The following is a 17,558-nucleotide window of genomic DNA, read 5'->3' as shown; positions in this document are numbered from 1 at the left end:
AGTGTTCATATATATAATGAAAATATGAAATGATGATGCATCTGAGAAAATGGCCTGTTTAACTAAATATGATTTGAGATGCACAACTTCTGATGTAATGTTGACGCATACAAGAAAAAATTGACTTTTGCAAAATTTCATCAAAACTTTGGCCCACCTGAAGAATTCAGTAGAATAGTAGCCCTAACTTTCTTTTGCTTCAAACAAAAAAGTAATAAATAATTTGCATATAAATCAAGTGGAAATATTCATTAATACTTTATAGTGGATTTTTTTTTATTGAGAGGATGTATGACATTAACTGGTAAATATAGCACTAAATTTCTAACAATATCCAACTTTAAATTCTTGAATTTGGAACTCCATTTATATCTTGTCTTTTTAATTTTTATCCTTTTAATTTTTGGGTTTTGTCCTTTATTTTCCAGGTAATACTCATTGATGGCTCTAACTGAAGCTACAGCAGAAGGCATTGGGGAATCAATCTCTATATCAACTTGTAGTTAGGCGATGTGAATAAGTTGAAAAGTCACATCCACATGCTTTGTTTAGAATCATTTGTTGAAAGCATATGTAACTTCAACAATTTCTCAGCTCTTATTTCTTTAAATTATTAAGTATAAAAAATTCACTGGCCTCCACTTCCAGCATTGAGAGTGAGATGTTTTTTTTGTACTTCTTTATTTTTATGTAGCTCAACTGAAGACTTCGAATCTTAAAAAAGAAAAGAAGATGGTTTAAGTTTTGAAGCAAGGACCTCATAACTACGTGACTAATGTTCCTACCAATTAAATTAAGAAGATGATTTAAGTTTCAAAGCAAGGACCTCATAATCACTGGATGTCTCTACTAGTTAAATTAGGATTTGAGGACATTTTTTTTCTCCTAGCACTAGGGGGATAGGATTTAACAAATAAGGAGGAAAATAGGAAATTTGAATTTAAAACCTTTAAATCTTGAAAAGTCAACCTCTGCTACTTGGACTTGTGGAAACCTATTTAAACTTACTATCAAATATGTATGCATTTGTTCTATTGTTAGTATTTGTGTTTTATCCACCCATGAATATTATTGTCATGCCTTGTGATTTTTTTTATATATAAAAGTACACACAATAATACTCATTCACTGAAAATACTAAGAACTACTTCAAATTTAATTAGGTTATTGTATCATACATTGTGACTTATAAACCAAGTTGAAAATCCATAATAAATGCAATCAATGATATATTATCTTAATTACTTTGCTATATCAAAATGATACGAGTACTACGACAAAATCTATGAAAAGATACATGAATCGTTCTGACATAGTTGCAAAAATCAATTTGGCTGCATCAAAATGGTACAAGTACTACAACAAAATTTGTGAAAGGATACATAAAAGGCCTGCGTAATAGAGAAAGATCACACGAGACCAGATAAAACCCACTAAAAACAGTCACCAATAGTTGAAAGGAGAGCTAAAGTTATCCCTTCCTCCATCTTGACCAAACTGACAAGGAAGATAGATACAAAAAATATTATCACTAAATAAATTTGAAAAAAACAAAAATATAAATTTAATGTGTTTTATCTTTGTAATGCACTAATAACAATCCTTATTTTGTTGGAGACTTGGAGAGCTATGTTTCCATTATTTAAATAGATAACTCTAGTTTTGATCCAATGGTTAAGATTCATTTCAAGGCAATATAATTTTTTGGGCATTAATCTCAGTCTTTCCAAAAGGCTTTAGGCACTGAGTTTATACTCCATTCCATTCAATCCTTAGCAAACTGAAAGGTGGAGGCGTGGACTGGGCAAAAGTGAAATTTCTCACAAAATCAGCTAATTTAAAAAAAAAATACAAACAAAGCTTGTGAACTTTGCAACCAAGCTTCCATAAGTCAATGATAGGGTGTGAAATTGTCATTCAATTTATGATTATTTTCCCTTTTATTTTAGCCAAATATTGTATTAATTGATAGATTCTACTTATATTTGGTTAATGATGCTAATTGTAGGAAAATAACTAAAACATGATTAAAATGGGCAATTTTCAGCTAATTTGATGGTCGCACATTCGGGACCTACATTCAAATCCAAAAGATTCGGGAATTTATCGCGCACGAAGATCTCCTAATTAGAGTCAAATATAGACATCTTTAGAGGAAGATTAGGAAATTACTATTTTTCTTAGATATTTTATTAGAGAATAATTAGTATTAGTTGGAGAAGTTTCCTTTTGCAATCAGAATTCTATTTTTGGTTGGCCAATGAACGGCCGAACTATTAGGACTTTGATAGGAAACGAAAAAGGAAAGGAAGCCGGATCCCGCATGATGAATACTTGGAGGGGAGCTGCAGGGATCTCCCTCTTCAGACTTTTGTTTTCCCTAGTAATTCTCTTATCAAAGACTGATGCGGCTGGCTTTGGAAGCAATGTGCAACTAAGTTTCTCTTCTAGTCGAAGGCCAACTTGAAGGCGTGATTCCAAACATCTATGGGATCGAATTAATTTTATATATTATTTTTATGAATTGGTATTCATACGTTTTCTGATTTAATTTCTTATGATTGTTTTGTTATTTGAAATGTCAAGAACTCGATATTTGAATTAACCTAATAATCTATTGTCAGATTAATTGATTGAATCCATAATTGTTTAATCTATTAATACCAATGGTGACTAGCGTGATTGGTCCCATATTAGGGAAATGTATGATCTAACTTAAACAAACCCTCGTAGCGTGTTTGTTGATTAGGATTGGGCTTTTCTAATTCTTAATAAAATCGAAGAATTAAATCCTACAATCGTAGTTAGGGTTAATTATTGGTTAGAAAAATAATTAACGCTCGTACCTTGACCATCGAAAAAGTAACGAAAAGTTGGTTATGGGTCCAAGTTATTAAACCATTCTTTTCTTTTTTACACTTCTGACGTGGGATAGGAGCCTCACAGAAATAGAAGAAAATGTTTTTTGTATAGGGAGTAAATGATTTAACGTTTCATTGTCATAATGTGGCAAATCATTTCTAGAGTTAGTGTGGAAGCATCATATTTGAGTGTTCTTCGTTTCATGTGGTTCTACTTCATACAAATTGAATATTTAAAACCTCCCTTGGTTCTTATTGTCACGTTAAGTTAATTCCTAAACTAATTAACGTTGTCTTCGTGTCATTTAGCATCGAGTGCTTTACTGCTCAGGTATCATTCGGAGTTCAATATCAATTGCAGTGAATTTCTTCTTGGAAGTCGTATTTGGTATTGTTATATCATTTTTCATTTTCAGTTTTTAACCATATTATTCTTGACAATTGACAATAAATTCGAGTAGGGCTCTTAAGTTTTTAATTCTATCATACTAGGTGAATAACTTTATAGATGTGAGTACTTGTATATATGAATAATTTGGATACCTTAATGTGTGTGTGCGCGTTTATATATAAAGTTTTTTTGGTCTTTGAAGTCTTAACCATTAAATTCAGAAATAAAATATGTAGTCACTATTAAATGAGCATTTCTTTTTTAAGTAACTTGAGAAAAATGAATCCAAGTCTTTGATTATTATCCAACACAAGAAGCCTCATTTCCGGATTTCAACATTCACAGCACACAAAAAGAAAAGGTAAAATCATGCATTAATACAATTCATTAGTAACTTAGACAAGGTACATGCCCTTATAAAAATAGAGACATCTGAGGAGCAAAAATCACCTATTTAAATCTAGCTATTGCTTTGTAAGACCACTGAACTTTGACATACTCAGACAAGGGTATATCAATTCTGCAATTAGACACCACACGCAAGTGCCAGCTTTATGGCCTGAGATATGAGAAGCCAGATTCAATGCTTCATCATACACAACTATACAACTGCATCACATTGAACCCTTTTGAGATTCTAACACTGTCTTTGCAGCTTCTTTGACCATTTGTCCTCTCACATAATGTTTTCGACACACGGGCATGTACACTTCAGCCCCACCGATTAGTTCTGTTTCAGTCTCCTCTTGTCTTTCTCAATGTAAAGAAAGCTTGTCTACCACAGAGCTCACACCGAGCATTTAACTTGGTTACAGAGTCCGCAAGGGGTATAACTTGAATCACAGACCCAAAACTTCTCCTGAACAACAAAAGAGGGGAGGTCAGCAAAGGATGAAACTTCAAACCATCAGAAAATCAAATTTCAACATGTTTAAATAATACCCGAATCCATAAGAAAGCGAAAGCATCCGCCAAATCCATGTTGTCCATATCCAGATATCAAGTAGACCATGAAACAACATTTCTATCTAAGAACTTCTCAAATACAAGATGCTCTTCAGAGAGACTACTGCACTTGAAATACATATCCATGAGAGCACTATTAACTACAAGGTTTTCACCAATTTGGCACTTGATCCACAGAGCATGGGCTTGCCTGCCCTGTTCTAGTATTCGTAAAGAAGCACAAGCCCTAAAGACTGATGCAAAGGTATAGTGGTCTGGCATCAAACTGTTTTTTCTCATCTTATGGAACATGCTTGAGCCCACCTCTTCCTAACCTTTCTGCACATAGCCTGCAATCATCGAATTCCATGAGACCAAGCTTTTGATTTGTAACTTACCAAAAAGAATATGGTCTAGATTAAGATCTCCTGCCTTTGCATATAAAATCAACAATTTAATATTTAGATATTCATTTGGAAAACATCCAATGATTATCATTTGCCAGTGGATTTTTTCCCCCAAACTCTAATCTTTCCTGAAGATACAGTCTTGCAAAAGAAGAGAATTTCTGATTCTACCTGAACCCCTGTGTGGCATAATATCCCAACAGCTTCCACTACTCTTCCTGAAAAACAGAGATCCTTCAAACTCTCATCCAACTGAAAGGCAATCTCTCTAGTATTGGCCTGAAAACGGGGAATGTCATCAACGATGATTTAATTTGACCACAAGAACAACTCTCCTTCCCTTGTCCTTTGACGAGCGCTGGGTATCTATATAATAATTAAGCTAATTCCACGACCAAATTTTACACTTATAAAATCCTAAATACCCCACACGCGATTTTTCGCAGGTATACAAGTCGTGATTGAGTATCGGGTATTAAGAGTTGAACCCACAGAAAGAATGTCAATTACTAATGGTTTTTGAACTCCTTTTGATGATTGAATTATTAAACTTATAAAAATATGAAAATTTCACCATTAAAATCTATAGAAATGCAATTTTTGACACTTAAACCATAAAATGCATAATTTCACTAGAAACTTTAACTATAAAAGTAAATAAGACATACCAAAACTAAATAATAAAACACACTAAAAACACATAAAATATGCATTTATCAAATTTCCTTACACTTAAACTATTACTTGTCCTCAAGCAATTAAGAATTACAATCCAATATTTGAAATTAAACATATGTGCAAAATTCAATTTTATTTTCTCAAAATAAGGTAAATAACCATTATGCAATCATTCAATTAAGTTCAAGTACTCATAATATCAAGTGAAAGAGAATATAATCACAATTTTAACTAGTTCAATTCAATTTCTCTTCCTTTTCCAATTTCACAAGCATATACTTCCTAAAGTCAATAAAAATACTTTCTAAACCCATGATCACCTCATTTCTCAAGTTCAGAGAGGGATTATATTCATATAACATAGCTAAATATCTATTCAAGTTGTGAAAGTGCCTTTTGGTTTGAATATTGATATTTTTAGATGAACATCGCCGGTTAATCAACACTTCACATTCTCAAGTTGCCTTACATACTATTAATTTTAGTATCGTTTTATGCAAAAATCGACATTTGTAAATGAAAACTCCCAATTACTAAATAAAAGAACCATTAGAGTAGAACAAATTTTATTCTCTTTTTGTGTTTCAATAAACAAGATAAAACTAATATCATTCCCTCGAAAGAAAGAAGAGTATTGCACTTATTGACCATATTTATCATTTAACTACTCTCGAAAGAATAATATGAGAAGAGTATTGTACTTATTGACTATATTTATCACTTCACTATGTAAAATCAAGTAAAAAGAAGAAATTTCATCAAAATTGTAAAATTTAGGCATAATTTTCTCCACTTTACATGGTATGCTTTTCTATAAATACATAAATTATAATCACATAATAGTCATCTTCAAGTTAAATGAGAAAAGAAATTTTCAAACCACACACATTTATCTCAAAAGTAAAAGAAATTTGAGTTACCAATGGCATGGAACTTGTTGTCTTTAGATAATATTGAAATAATTTGAAACCTTTTGGGGTAATTTTACAATTTTGAACAAGATTTTCAAAAAAAAATTTGGCAGAGTTTCCCTTTATAAATGGATGAAACTCCGCGCCAACAAACCCAAATTTGAAAAATTTCTTAGCACAATAACATTTCCAAGCATAAGTCCCATATTTTCAACCAACAAATCAATTACATACTGTACATATAATCTCAATTCTTCCATCTCCCCCATACTTAATATGCATATTGTTTTCAATGTATAAAACGGAAAACCAAGATGAAGAAAGGAATACTCTCCTATTGATGTGATTGAAGTGTGCAAATATGAATTTTCAAAAAATGTCATAAAGTGTATGATCCATTTGCTGCAATTCTACAAAAAGGAAACCTCATGAGTTTCATTTGTAACCATTAGTAATAGAAACCTAAGAATTGAAAATGAGAAACAAAAGTGATAACAAAGGCATTAATAAATATAAAATGGCAATACATAACTGTAATTCATAACTCTATGCCTCTATTTTGTTGTTATACCCATATAAAATACACAAGAAACTACTCAAGCTACAATGAAATACTTCACTTCACGCATTTTGTCCTTCACATATTCAAAATTCTTCATCCAATCATGCTTTATATGAAGACTAAGCAATAAATTTCCATTTAAATGCATCATTTTCCTTTAATTAGATAAACTAGCCATTCTCTAAAGCTTACAAATTCAAATTTGCTAAAATTCATTATATAATGAATGTATATATGCAAACATCATAAACAAGTAACATTTTAACAATTTGAACTATTCAATTATACTTAATAGCATTCCAAGGCCAAGTACCACATTGACCATAAAATAAGAATATGCATAAAATTAAACATTGTATAGATCATCACATTTCCACATTTGATCATCTAAACACGCTTAAAAATGTTATAATAGAACCTAAATGAATCAACAAATATCATCACAAATTCACCGTTCAAAGTGTGTCAATAAACTTAAAAAATATGCAAATGGTGAATTTTAAAATATCAAGTTAAGTTCAAGAAATTTGTCTCAAATTGGTAGAGTGATGTTTGGTGATGTAAATGATGTAAAAAACTCTATGAAAATCATCCCAATTGACCTCCAATTGATGGATTTAGAAATGAAGAACCCTAACCTTAATCCTCTTTAAAACCGATTTTTGAGGTATTTTTCTTGGATTTCAATCGATTAAAAAGGTTCTATGAGGTCAAATGATGTTTGGTTGATGATTTCTTGCAAAGAAATTGAGGAAAAGTGAGATTTCATGAAAGTGTGTGAGTGTGAGAAAATACATGAGGTGAAAGAAAAGAAGAAGAAGGGAACAAGCCCGCGTTTTGTTTCTTTTTAAAACCATGCCAAAAAATATGAGCAGAAATCATGGCCTTGAGCCTGAGTTTTCTAGGTCACATTTTCTGCGGGCTGAGAAAACGGGACCTAAGGTCGCGTTTTGGACCTTGTTTTTTCAGTGTAATTGTTGTAGAAAGGAAAATGAGACCTCTGAAAACATGGGTTGAAGCCACGTTTTATTAAGCCTACGTTTTCTTGCAGTAATTTTAGAGCTGTTAAACGAACCGAGCTGCTCGTTAGCTCAGTTTGTTTCGGCTCGTTCGTGTTCGTGAAAGGCTCGTTCGAAATTTTAAACGAACAGAGTTCGAACGAATTTTTTTGTTCGATTAATAATCGAGCGAACACGAGCATGTTCGCGAGTTTTAACGAACGTTTGCGAGCATGCTAAACGAACATTTGCGAACCAATGTTTTCAGAACCGGACCGGATATCGACTCGGCCGAGGTCAGAGGTCAGGGGTCAATGGGTTCGACCGGGGGTCAATAGGGGTCGAACCGGATGACGTCATAAATAAAAATTATTTAAAAATTAAATTATTGTATATAAAATATTCAATAACATATTGATATTAATAAAGGTATATTCATATATATTTGATGTTTCAAATATATTTAACAAGAAAATACAAAGAAATTAGAATAATCAAGTAACAATTTATATTATTTAATAAACATTAACAAGTTTAGAATTAAAATTATGGATTTAATTGAAAAATAACATCAAATTTTAGGACAATATTTATAAAGTATGAAATATTTGAGGTATATTAATAAGTTTTCACAATTTAGGGGGCCAAAACATAATATTAAAAAAGTTTGAACTTTTTTTACAAAATCTCCTGTTGGACCGGTTTTTCCGGTTCTGTACCGGTCAAACCCGGGTTTTGACTGGAGTTGACCGGGTTTTGATGATCAACTCGGACCGGACACTCGACCGGTTCCCGGTTCAACCGGTCGGAATTGCCGGTCCGGTCCGAGTTTGAAAACACAGTTGCGAACACGAGTATGTTCGCGAGTTTTAACGAACGTTCGTGAACATAGACATAATTATCATTTGACAAATTTTAGGGTTAATTTTATGGCTGGACTTTTATATTTGGAGGGCAAATTTCTTTGTTTTATTTGTTGTTTTTATGTTAATGTTAGTTATATAGTTAATGAATAATAGAATTTAGTCACTTAGTGCTTTAATTATTTTTAAGAATGATTAATAATTTGCATGGCATATTTAAAGCATAAAATAATTTGGATTCGAGCATTTCGAACATGTTCGTGAACGGCTCGTTTATGTTAAACTAGCCGAACACGAACTCGAACTCGAACACGAATTTTACTTAACGAACCGAACACGAACACAAGTTTGGAGTTCGAAAATTAATGAACGAACATGAACATTGTTCGAACTGCTTAACGAACAGAACTCAAACATGAGATACTCGGTTCGATTCGGTTCGTTTACAGCTCTAAGTAATTTTCTACAGAAATTTATGAACTTTATAAAAATTGCACTCTTTACCCCAATTGTTCAAAATTGTATTCTAGATCACTTTTTTTGTCAAGATAATCAATGCATGCATATGTAAATTAATCAAAATATGCATTCTACCTTTCTTTAATAATAAAAACAACAATTACTCAAATCAAGAGGTGAAGTTTCTTGATCGAATTTCACTTTTTTCACCTTATTTAGTCATCTTAGTTTCTATTTCCCAAACCTTCAAAAGAAAAATAACAAATCAATTTAAACACATAATTTAAATATAAAATCATACCAAATTAACATAAATTGCCAAAACACTAGGTTACCTCCTAATTAGCATTTTTATTTATAGTCGTTGGTTTAACTATATAACCTCATTTTATAAGAAGGGCTTGTCAATGAATAATCCACTATTAGAGGACATGGTGAATCAATAAATGGTGATTTGATATCAAAAGCCACTTGTTCTAATAATATGAGAGGTGGAAAAGGCTTGCCTAACTCAAATGATTCATAGACATTATCTTGAATGTGCATCACTTGAGTGCTCACCAAAGGAACATCCGCTTCCCTGTTTTGGGTTATAATAACTTTAGAATTTACACTTTTAACACAATCCTCAAGAGCGGTTATATATGAATCATTCATGCTTGTCTCTTGAAATTCAAACTTCATTCTGATGGATTTTTTATATAAGTACAAGTTTAATTCCGAATTATACCTGTTTTACTGCAAGCATAGAGGTCAAACTAGTAGTTTAGGGTATATATCGGGTCGACCCCACAGGGAGCAATTTTGCAAGTACTAAGACCTTACTTACTCTATTATTTAGACTAATAATCAACTTAAGCAAGAGAAGTTATAATTATTACTATCTAACTAGTCCTAACTAGATATTTGCAAGGTAACAATGGAGAAAATTCACTAAATACTTGAGTCTAGGGATATATATTCCATTTATGGCATCAAAGATACAAATAAATAGATTTATTGCTTGTTACAACCCTTGTTTAACTAGAGATTCATCTCCAATATTACTAAATCTCATTGGCATGATGAAATGGCCTAGCCTAGACTAGTTTTCCCTATTTCCATGGAGAACAACTAAGTCTACTCTTATTTACTTCATGAAATGCAAGTTTAATCCACTTAAGTGTATCTCTATTCTCATGAGTCTACTACTTAAGCTCTATTTATGTTGTTTCATCATTATATCCAACTGTCATTGAATAATAACAACTATAAGCTTGTTATTGGTGATCAAGTAATAACAAGTGATAAGTATATGCAAATAAACAATTTAATATAAGATGTAACAAGTGTAAATCATATTCACTTCATATCAAGTGATTAAGCAATAACAAGTGATAAGCATGGACAAATAAACAATTTAATACAAGATGTAATAAAAGTAAATCATATTCACTTCATATCAAGTAGCCATAAGTTTCATCTACTTATTATATCTAGAAATTTAGCTACTCATATAAAATATAATACGAAAAAACATGACTTCATTGCATGAATACATACTGAATCACAAGTAAAAGATAGATAAAGAAAGCTTAGCCAAAATAACGAAGAAGCTCCCAATGATCTTCAATTTCTTCAACAAAATAAGTGTACAATGAAGTCTCCAACTGTTCTCACAAAAGTTCTAGCTAGAGAGAACAAGACAAGATTCACTACTAAGTTCTAATGATAAAATCTGATAATCTCCTCTATGATGTCCTCTACTCTTTATTTTCTAAAGATTCTAACATCTCTAATTGTTAAGAGAGTCAAAAAGTGATTTTTTGACAAGACATAAAGCTCATTTTCTCTTCCTTTTGGAGTCTGAAGCATATGCAGCCAAAATTCTTGTCTGGAATATAGCTGGAAAGTAATGTGAAAATAGAGCACGTGGCTGAGTAAGTTGTAAAAATCAGGTTACAATATACGACTAAGAAATATGCGACTATATGTCGCGTTTTCAAGTGTCGCGTATTCACTTATGTGTATTTAGCTTCATTTCAACTATTATTTTCTCCATGATGAAGGCCAAACCAGATCTTGTACAAAACATGAAAGTTATAGTTCTTTGAGTTAGCTTTCCAATGCTTTAAGAATCATCCAATTTTGAGCTCTGTGCATTGTAAAATAACCAAAATACCCTTGACTAGTCAATCCCCTATTTCAATTCTCGACCGTGCAAATGAGCTTCTGTATTTCGACTTTTTTGACAATGAAAACAATTGAACTGGATTTTGATGTTTCATACCAAATGTAGATCTATCTATTAGTTTCAAAATGGTATAAGAATTTCCTCAATCCAAAGCATGTAACTCGAGACATTGCCGAAATATGATAAGGTGTCAAAGCTGCCTTTACTTGTATTTCTTCCTTTGAATGTTTTGCACTTCATGTCTTCTTTTAACCCCTTCAAATCATCAATAATCATCCAATTGTCTTCTCATTCATGCCATTTGATGCTTGAATCATAAAACCTATAAAAACATGAAATTTTTACCATTAAAATCCATAGAAATGCAACTTTTGCTACTTAAACCATAAAATACATATTTTTACTAAAACCCTAACTAATTAGCTATAAAACTCGTTAAAACATACCAAAAACTAACTAAAAAAACACACTAAAAACACATAAAAATACACTTATCAAATTCCTCCACACTTGAACCATTGCTTGTCCTCAAGCAATTAGAAATATAAACCAACAATGATCCAAAACTTTGAAAATAAATAGATGTGCTCAAGTCAAACTTCATTTTCTCAAAACGAGATAAATAACTATTATGTAATCATTCAATTAACCTCAAGTACTCGTATATCGAGTAAAGGAGAGTCAATTATACCATAATTTTAACTTGTTCAAGTCAATTTCTTATCCTTATTTCATTTCACAAACAAGCAACTCATATGGTCAATAAAATGCTTCCTAAACCCATGATCATCTTCTTATTCCACTTCAAGAGGGGTTTATTCATATCACTTAGTTAAATATGACTTAAGTTATGAAAGTGCTTTTTGACGCAAAAATTGATATTTTTAGATAAAGATTGCGGGTTACTCAATACTTCACATACTCAAGTTATTTTGCATACTCTTAATTCAAGTGCCGTTTTACGCATAAGTTGACATTTTTAGATGAAATTTCCCGATTACTAAGTACAAGAACCATTGAAGTAGAATAACTCTTATTCTATTCTTTTTTTCTCTTTTTTGACTTTTCCCTCTTTTTTTCCTTTTTTCCATAGTAAAGATAATTAACATTCCCTCAAAAGCATAATCATGAGAAGAGTATTACATTTATTGACCATATTTATCACTAAACTTACAAAATCAAGTAAAGAGAAGAAATTTCATCAAACATGCAAAATATAGGCATAATTTTCTCCACTTTACTAGATATGCTTTCCTATAAATGGAAAAATTACAATCACATAATAGCCATTTCCAAGTCAATTGAGAAAGGAAATTATCAAGTCACATATATTTACATCAAAAGTAAGAGAATTTGAGTTACTAATGGTATGGTACTTGTTACCCTTTGGATAAAATCGAAAAAATTGACATTTTTTTGGGTAATTTTGCAAATTTGGACAAGATTTTAGAAAAATTTTGATAGAGTTTCCCCTTAAAACTGAACAAAACTAACAACATTCAAGTGCAATTTATATTTGAATCATCAAGTCCAAGTAATAAACACAAAAATACTACAATTACCACACATTTCCTTTCTCACATTTAAAATACACATTGTCCTCAATGTGTGGAGAAAGGAAAGCAACAAAAGATAGAAAGAAGTACTGCTCAATGCGATGGCTGAGATCGAAATTAACCATGAATCATAAACTTTTGCCACAAGACATAACATCTACTAACACTGTCCAAAAGATAAAATATAAAAGAAAAAGTGCAAGTTAAACATCTTACAAACAAAAGATTAAAAATAAATAAAATTAGGAAACACAAAGAAGAGCCATCCAAAGGTGCAGTTTCAATCATCATCTTCTTCTTCATCATTGCCTTCATGAGGTGGAGAAATGCCTAGATAATACTCAGTCCACTCCAAACGAGTGTCCATCCATCCCAACCGATATTCGAGATCGTCCAAGCAAGTAAAAAACCGTTGCAAATTCGATATCCATCCAAAGGTGAAGTTTCAATCATCGTCTTCTTCTTCATCATTGCCGTCATGAGGTGGAGAAATGCCTAGATAATACTCAGTCCACTCCAAACGAGTGTCCATCCATCCCAACCGATATTCGATATCGTCCAAGCGAGTAAAAAACCGTTGCCAATTTGATTATTGTGGTGGAGAAAGAGGTGGAGCAGTAGAAAGTTCGGCTTCATCCTAGTCATGATGTGCCTTTTGTTTCCTTTCTCGAGTAGGTTGAGGGATGTTCTCCTTGCCAATACTCATACGCCGAAATGAAGAAACTAATAACTCGTTTGTCGGCGTGACAAATTCGTGGGTTGTACATTGCAAGTTAACATCTTGTTGCTCGAACGCCAAAGAAAGAAGACGAGGAAATGCTAACTTGAATGAAGTGGTCCGCCGCCTCGCCGTAGATCTTATATAGCTAATGATGATGTTCGGCAATGGAATTCGGGCGTAGAAGAACTCTTGATTATGAAACATATAATCAAGAAAATAGATATCACTCTTTCGGACCTCCCTATGACCAGTCTTTTTGGGTATGACATTGTACGTCATTATATAAATGATGAGACAATGGCGAGATTCAAGGACACTGGCTACCATTGTCTTTTTCCTTAAAGACCGAAAAGGTTGGTACTCAATACCAAATCTATTCATGGCATGCGATGGATTCCACTGCCTATTTGGTGTGATGAAACCCTTCTCCAGATCGATCGCTCGACCTTGGTTGCTACATCCAAAAATAGCAACTAGGCATTCCCGTGATAAAACAATGTGTCGTCCTCGCACCCATGACTCCAATAACTTGCCACTGTGACGTGCCTTGTTTTCAATGTTGGCATAAAACTCGCGCACCAAGTTCGGATAATATTGAGTCAACAGTGTGAGAATAGGCATCCAACCAAGTTGGTTAAATGCTTCTTTAATATAATAGACCACTTCGATTTCCGGACTTACATGCATTTCGAAGAGAAACTCGAAATTAGCATGCGCTTCGTGCCATTCTTGATTCCTAAGACTTGTGAACTTGGCACTATCAAAGACGGCAATATGGGCACTCCGAGAGGTGCCCTCCCCTTGTTGTCTCCTCATCGGTTGAGGAGAAGGAGATCTCTCTTCTTCGCGCTCTTCAATATCCTCACTCACCTCCATTTCGTCACTACTAAAAGACGAATAGACAACTTGCTTCCCCCGTGCAATAGTATCTTAAGAAAAGAGATTCAATTATCCACATGTACTAACATATATTGGCTCAAATAACCGTAAATAACCACAATTGGCTCAAACAACCACACATACATATCCCTATGTCATAAGAAATTAAATAAATAGACATCAAAAATCACAATTATGACATATAAGATGTACCCTAGGCAAGTGCCGAAAATTGTCAAAATCACCAATTTATTAAAATAGGTAACAGATATGCCCCAATTAACAAAATTAGTACTAATCATGATTATAGCAATCGTTAATTAACGATAATAATGCACAACTAGCAATAAACATGGTTAAGCAAAAATTATCCTAATAATTCACAAAATTCATTAAAATTACTCCCTATACACAATGCACATGCCAAAACATCATCACTCAACCATTTGTAACCATAATCATCCATCAACAAGGGTTCAATAACAATCTAAGCAACTTTTTCAATTTTTTTCAAATATAGCAATTTACAAATTTAAACAATTAATAATCCATCAATTGTTATAATTTAACATGTAAACATGCGTAGACAATCATAATAAACATATTGGAAACTAAAAACATCCATAATATTCATAAAAAATTCGAAATTAGAAGATGTCAAAAAATTTAGGAAATTGAAAAATATCAACATCTAAAATTCAAAGAATTGATGAAGAAATATACCTCAATCACATAGAAGGATATTTGGAGATGACGACTATGCAAAAAGCCCTATAAAATTCACTCCAATTGACTTCCAATTGAAGAAATTGCAAATTAAGAACCCTAACCCCAAATCTCTTAAAAATCGATTTTTAGTTATTTTTCTTGAATTTCAATTGGTTAGAAAGGCTATAAGATGATCAAAAGGTGTTAGGTTGATATTTTCTAGCAAGAAAATGAAGTAAAAGTGAAGATTTGTGAATTGGTGTGTGTGTGTGTGACTTGAGGAAAACGTGACTGTGGGAAGAAGAAGAAGAATAAAAGCGTATAGGGTTTAAAACGATGGAAGAAAACACAACTACACAATACGCGACTACATGTCGCATTTTCCTAATCGCGTTTTCTTCACAATTGTTGTAGGATTGAAAACATGACTTCGTCAATATGCGACTACATGTTGCGTATTGTAGTCGCATTTTCTTGTATGATTTTACAGACATGAATAAGCGACTTTAGAGAAAACGCGACTTTGAGCCACATATTTCAAGTCACATTTTATGCAAGAAACGCGCAGAAACGAATACGCGGTTAATGGCATACACAACATATAGTCACATTTTTCTGATTCGTGCATATTATTCTGCAATTTTTGCAGAAATGTCAAGTTTCCAAAATTATGCATTCAACCCCAAATACTTCCAATGTAGTCTAGATCATTCTTTTGCCAAATTTATCTTCGCATGCACATGTAAAATGATCGAAACACTCATTTTATCCCTTTTAATGGATCAAGAACACCTTTAATGCAAATCGAAGGGTTGAATTTCTCGATCAAACTTCACCTTTTCCACCTCAAATGGTCACCTTTGCTTTCTTCGGCTGAACCTATAATACAAAAACAACAAATTAACTTAACTACATGTTTTAAATACAAAATCATACTAAATTAACATATGTAACATAAACATTAGGTTGCCTTCCAATTAGCGCTTTTATTTATAGTCGTTGGTTCAACTCAAAAGATTTTGCTTTTTTTAGGACATTGGGAAGTCATTTTCTCCCCACGGGTCAAAACTCTCGAGCCATTCCATTGTGTGATGAGCCATGCATTTATCTTCATCATCCAACTTTCTCAAATGCCAAGGAGGAGTATTAGACTTTTCATATAAAGGTTCAACTGCACCTTGAAGTAGAATTTGCTCGCCCTTTTCGAGTTGGCTCAACTTTTCACCTATTCTTTCATGGAATGGTGAACTTATTAAGTCAACTTCAGTCCTTAACCTTGCTTCTCTTGCTCTTATATCATAAAAATTAGTACCAAGAAAATTTATAGATTTGACTTCTTTATTCATTTCCTGGTTCACCCTTTCAGTACGTGGCATATTAGAAACAAGACCAATAGGCTCTATACTTCCATCTTTATTGATCAAATTAAATTCCAATTCCTCACCATTAACCCTAAATATAAGCTTACCTTTTTCTACATCAATTATAGTTCATGCAATGGCTAAAAATGGTCTTCCTAGAATAATTGGCATTTTCACATCTTCCTCCATATCTAAGACAATCAAATCTGCAGGTATAATATATTGTCTTACACTTATGAGTACATTTTTTAAAATACCAATTGGATATGTAATTGACCGATCTGCTAACTACAATGTAATATTGGTAGGTGTGTATCTCCATCTCCCAAGAATGCATACTTTAAATTATCCGGTAACTGCTTTAATTCCACCTTCGGGGCTTGCACAATAGATGGCAAAAGCTGTGAATGAGACAAAGGTAATTCCAAGTAAGACACATTAGAAAATTCTGGACAAAGAGAATTCAATTCAAAATTAACTTCCTGCAATTCAAAAGGAAAAACAAACTTCCCTTTTATCTTTTGCAAATTTTCCTGACAGAGACCAATAGAAATAGCAACCTTCAACGCATCGTCATTATTAAATTCAAAATTTTGCTGCGCCAAAGAATCAGTTACATCTATAACAAAAACTAAATGAGATTCACCAGGATATTTCATGGCATCATAAATACTAAATTTAATAACATCACCATCAAATTCCATAGTCAATGTGCCAGTGAAAACATCAATTTTTGTTCTAGCAGTTTTCAAAAATGGTCTCCCTAACAATATTGGAGATGAATTAGAATTATCATCCTCCATATCAAGCACATAAAAATCTGCAGCAAAAATCAAATTATCAATTTGCACCAAAATATCCTCCAAAACTCCATCAGGATAGGCATTTGATCAATCAGCCAGTTGAATTATTACGCCCGTCTCTTTTAAAGGCCCAACGTTCATCAAATTATAAATAGAACGAGGCATAACATTTATCGAAGCACCCAAATCTAACATAGCTTTTTCAATTTTAATATTGCCTATTTTGCAAGGGACAGTAAACATACCCGGGTTCTTGCATTTAGGAGGCAATTTTTTTTGCAA

At 32.6% G+C, this 17,558-nt stretch overlaps 1 pseudogene; it reads right to left on the bottom strand.

Annotated features, from left to right (window-relative positions):
- Positions 1–17,558, bottom strand: part of LOC113689055 (uncharacterized) — a 188,844-nt pseudogene that overhangs the window by 51,154 nt on the left and 120,132 nt on the right.

Source organism: Coffea arabica, chromosome 5c (assembly GCF_036785885.1).
Source record: "Coffea arabica cultivar ET-39 chromosome 5c, Coffea Arabica ET-39 HiFi, whole genome shotgun sequence".
NCBI lineage: Eukaryota > Viridiplantae > Streptophyta > Magnoliopsida > Gentianales > Rubiaceae > Coffea > Coffea arabica.
Note: the sequence above shows the minus strand (reverse complement) of the source record. Positions and strands in the feature narration are given on the sequence as shown.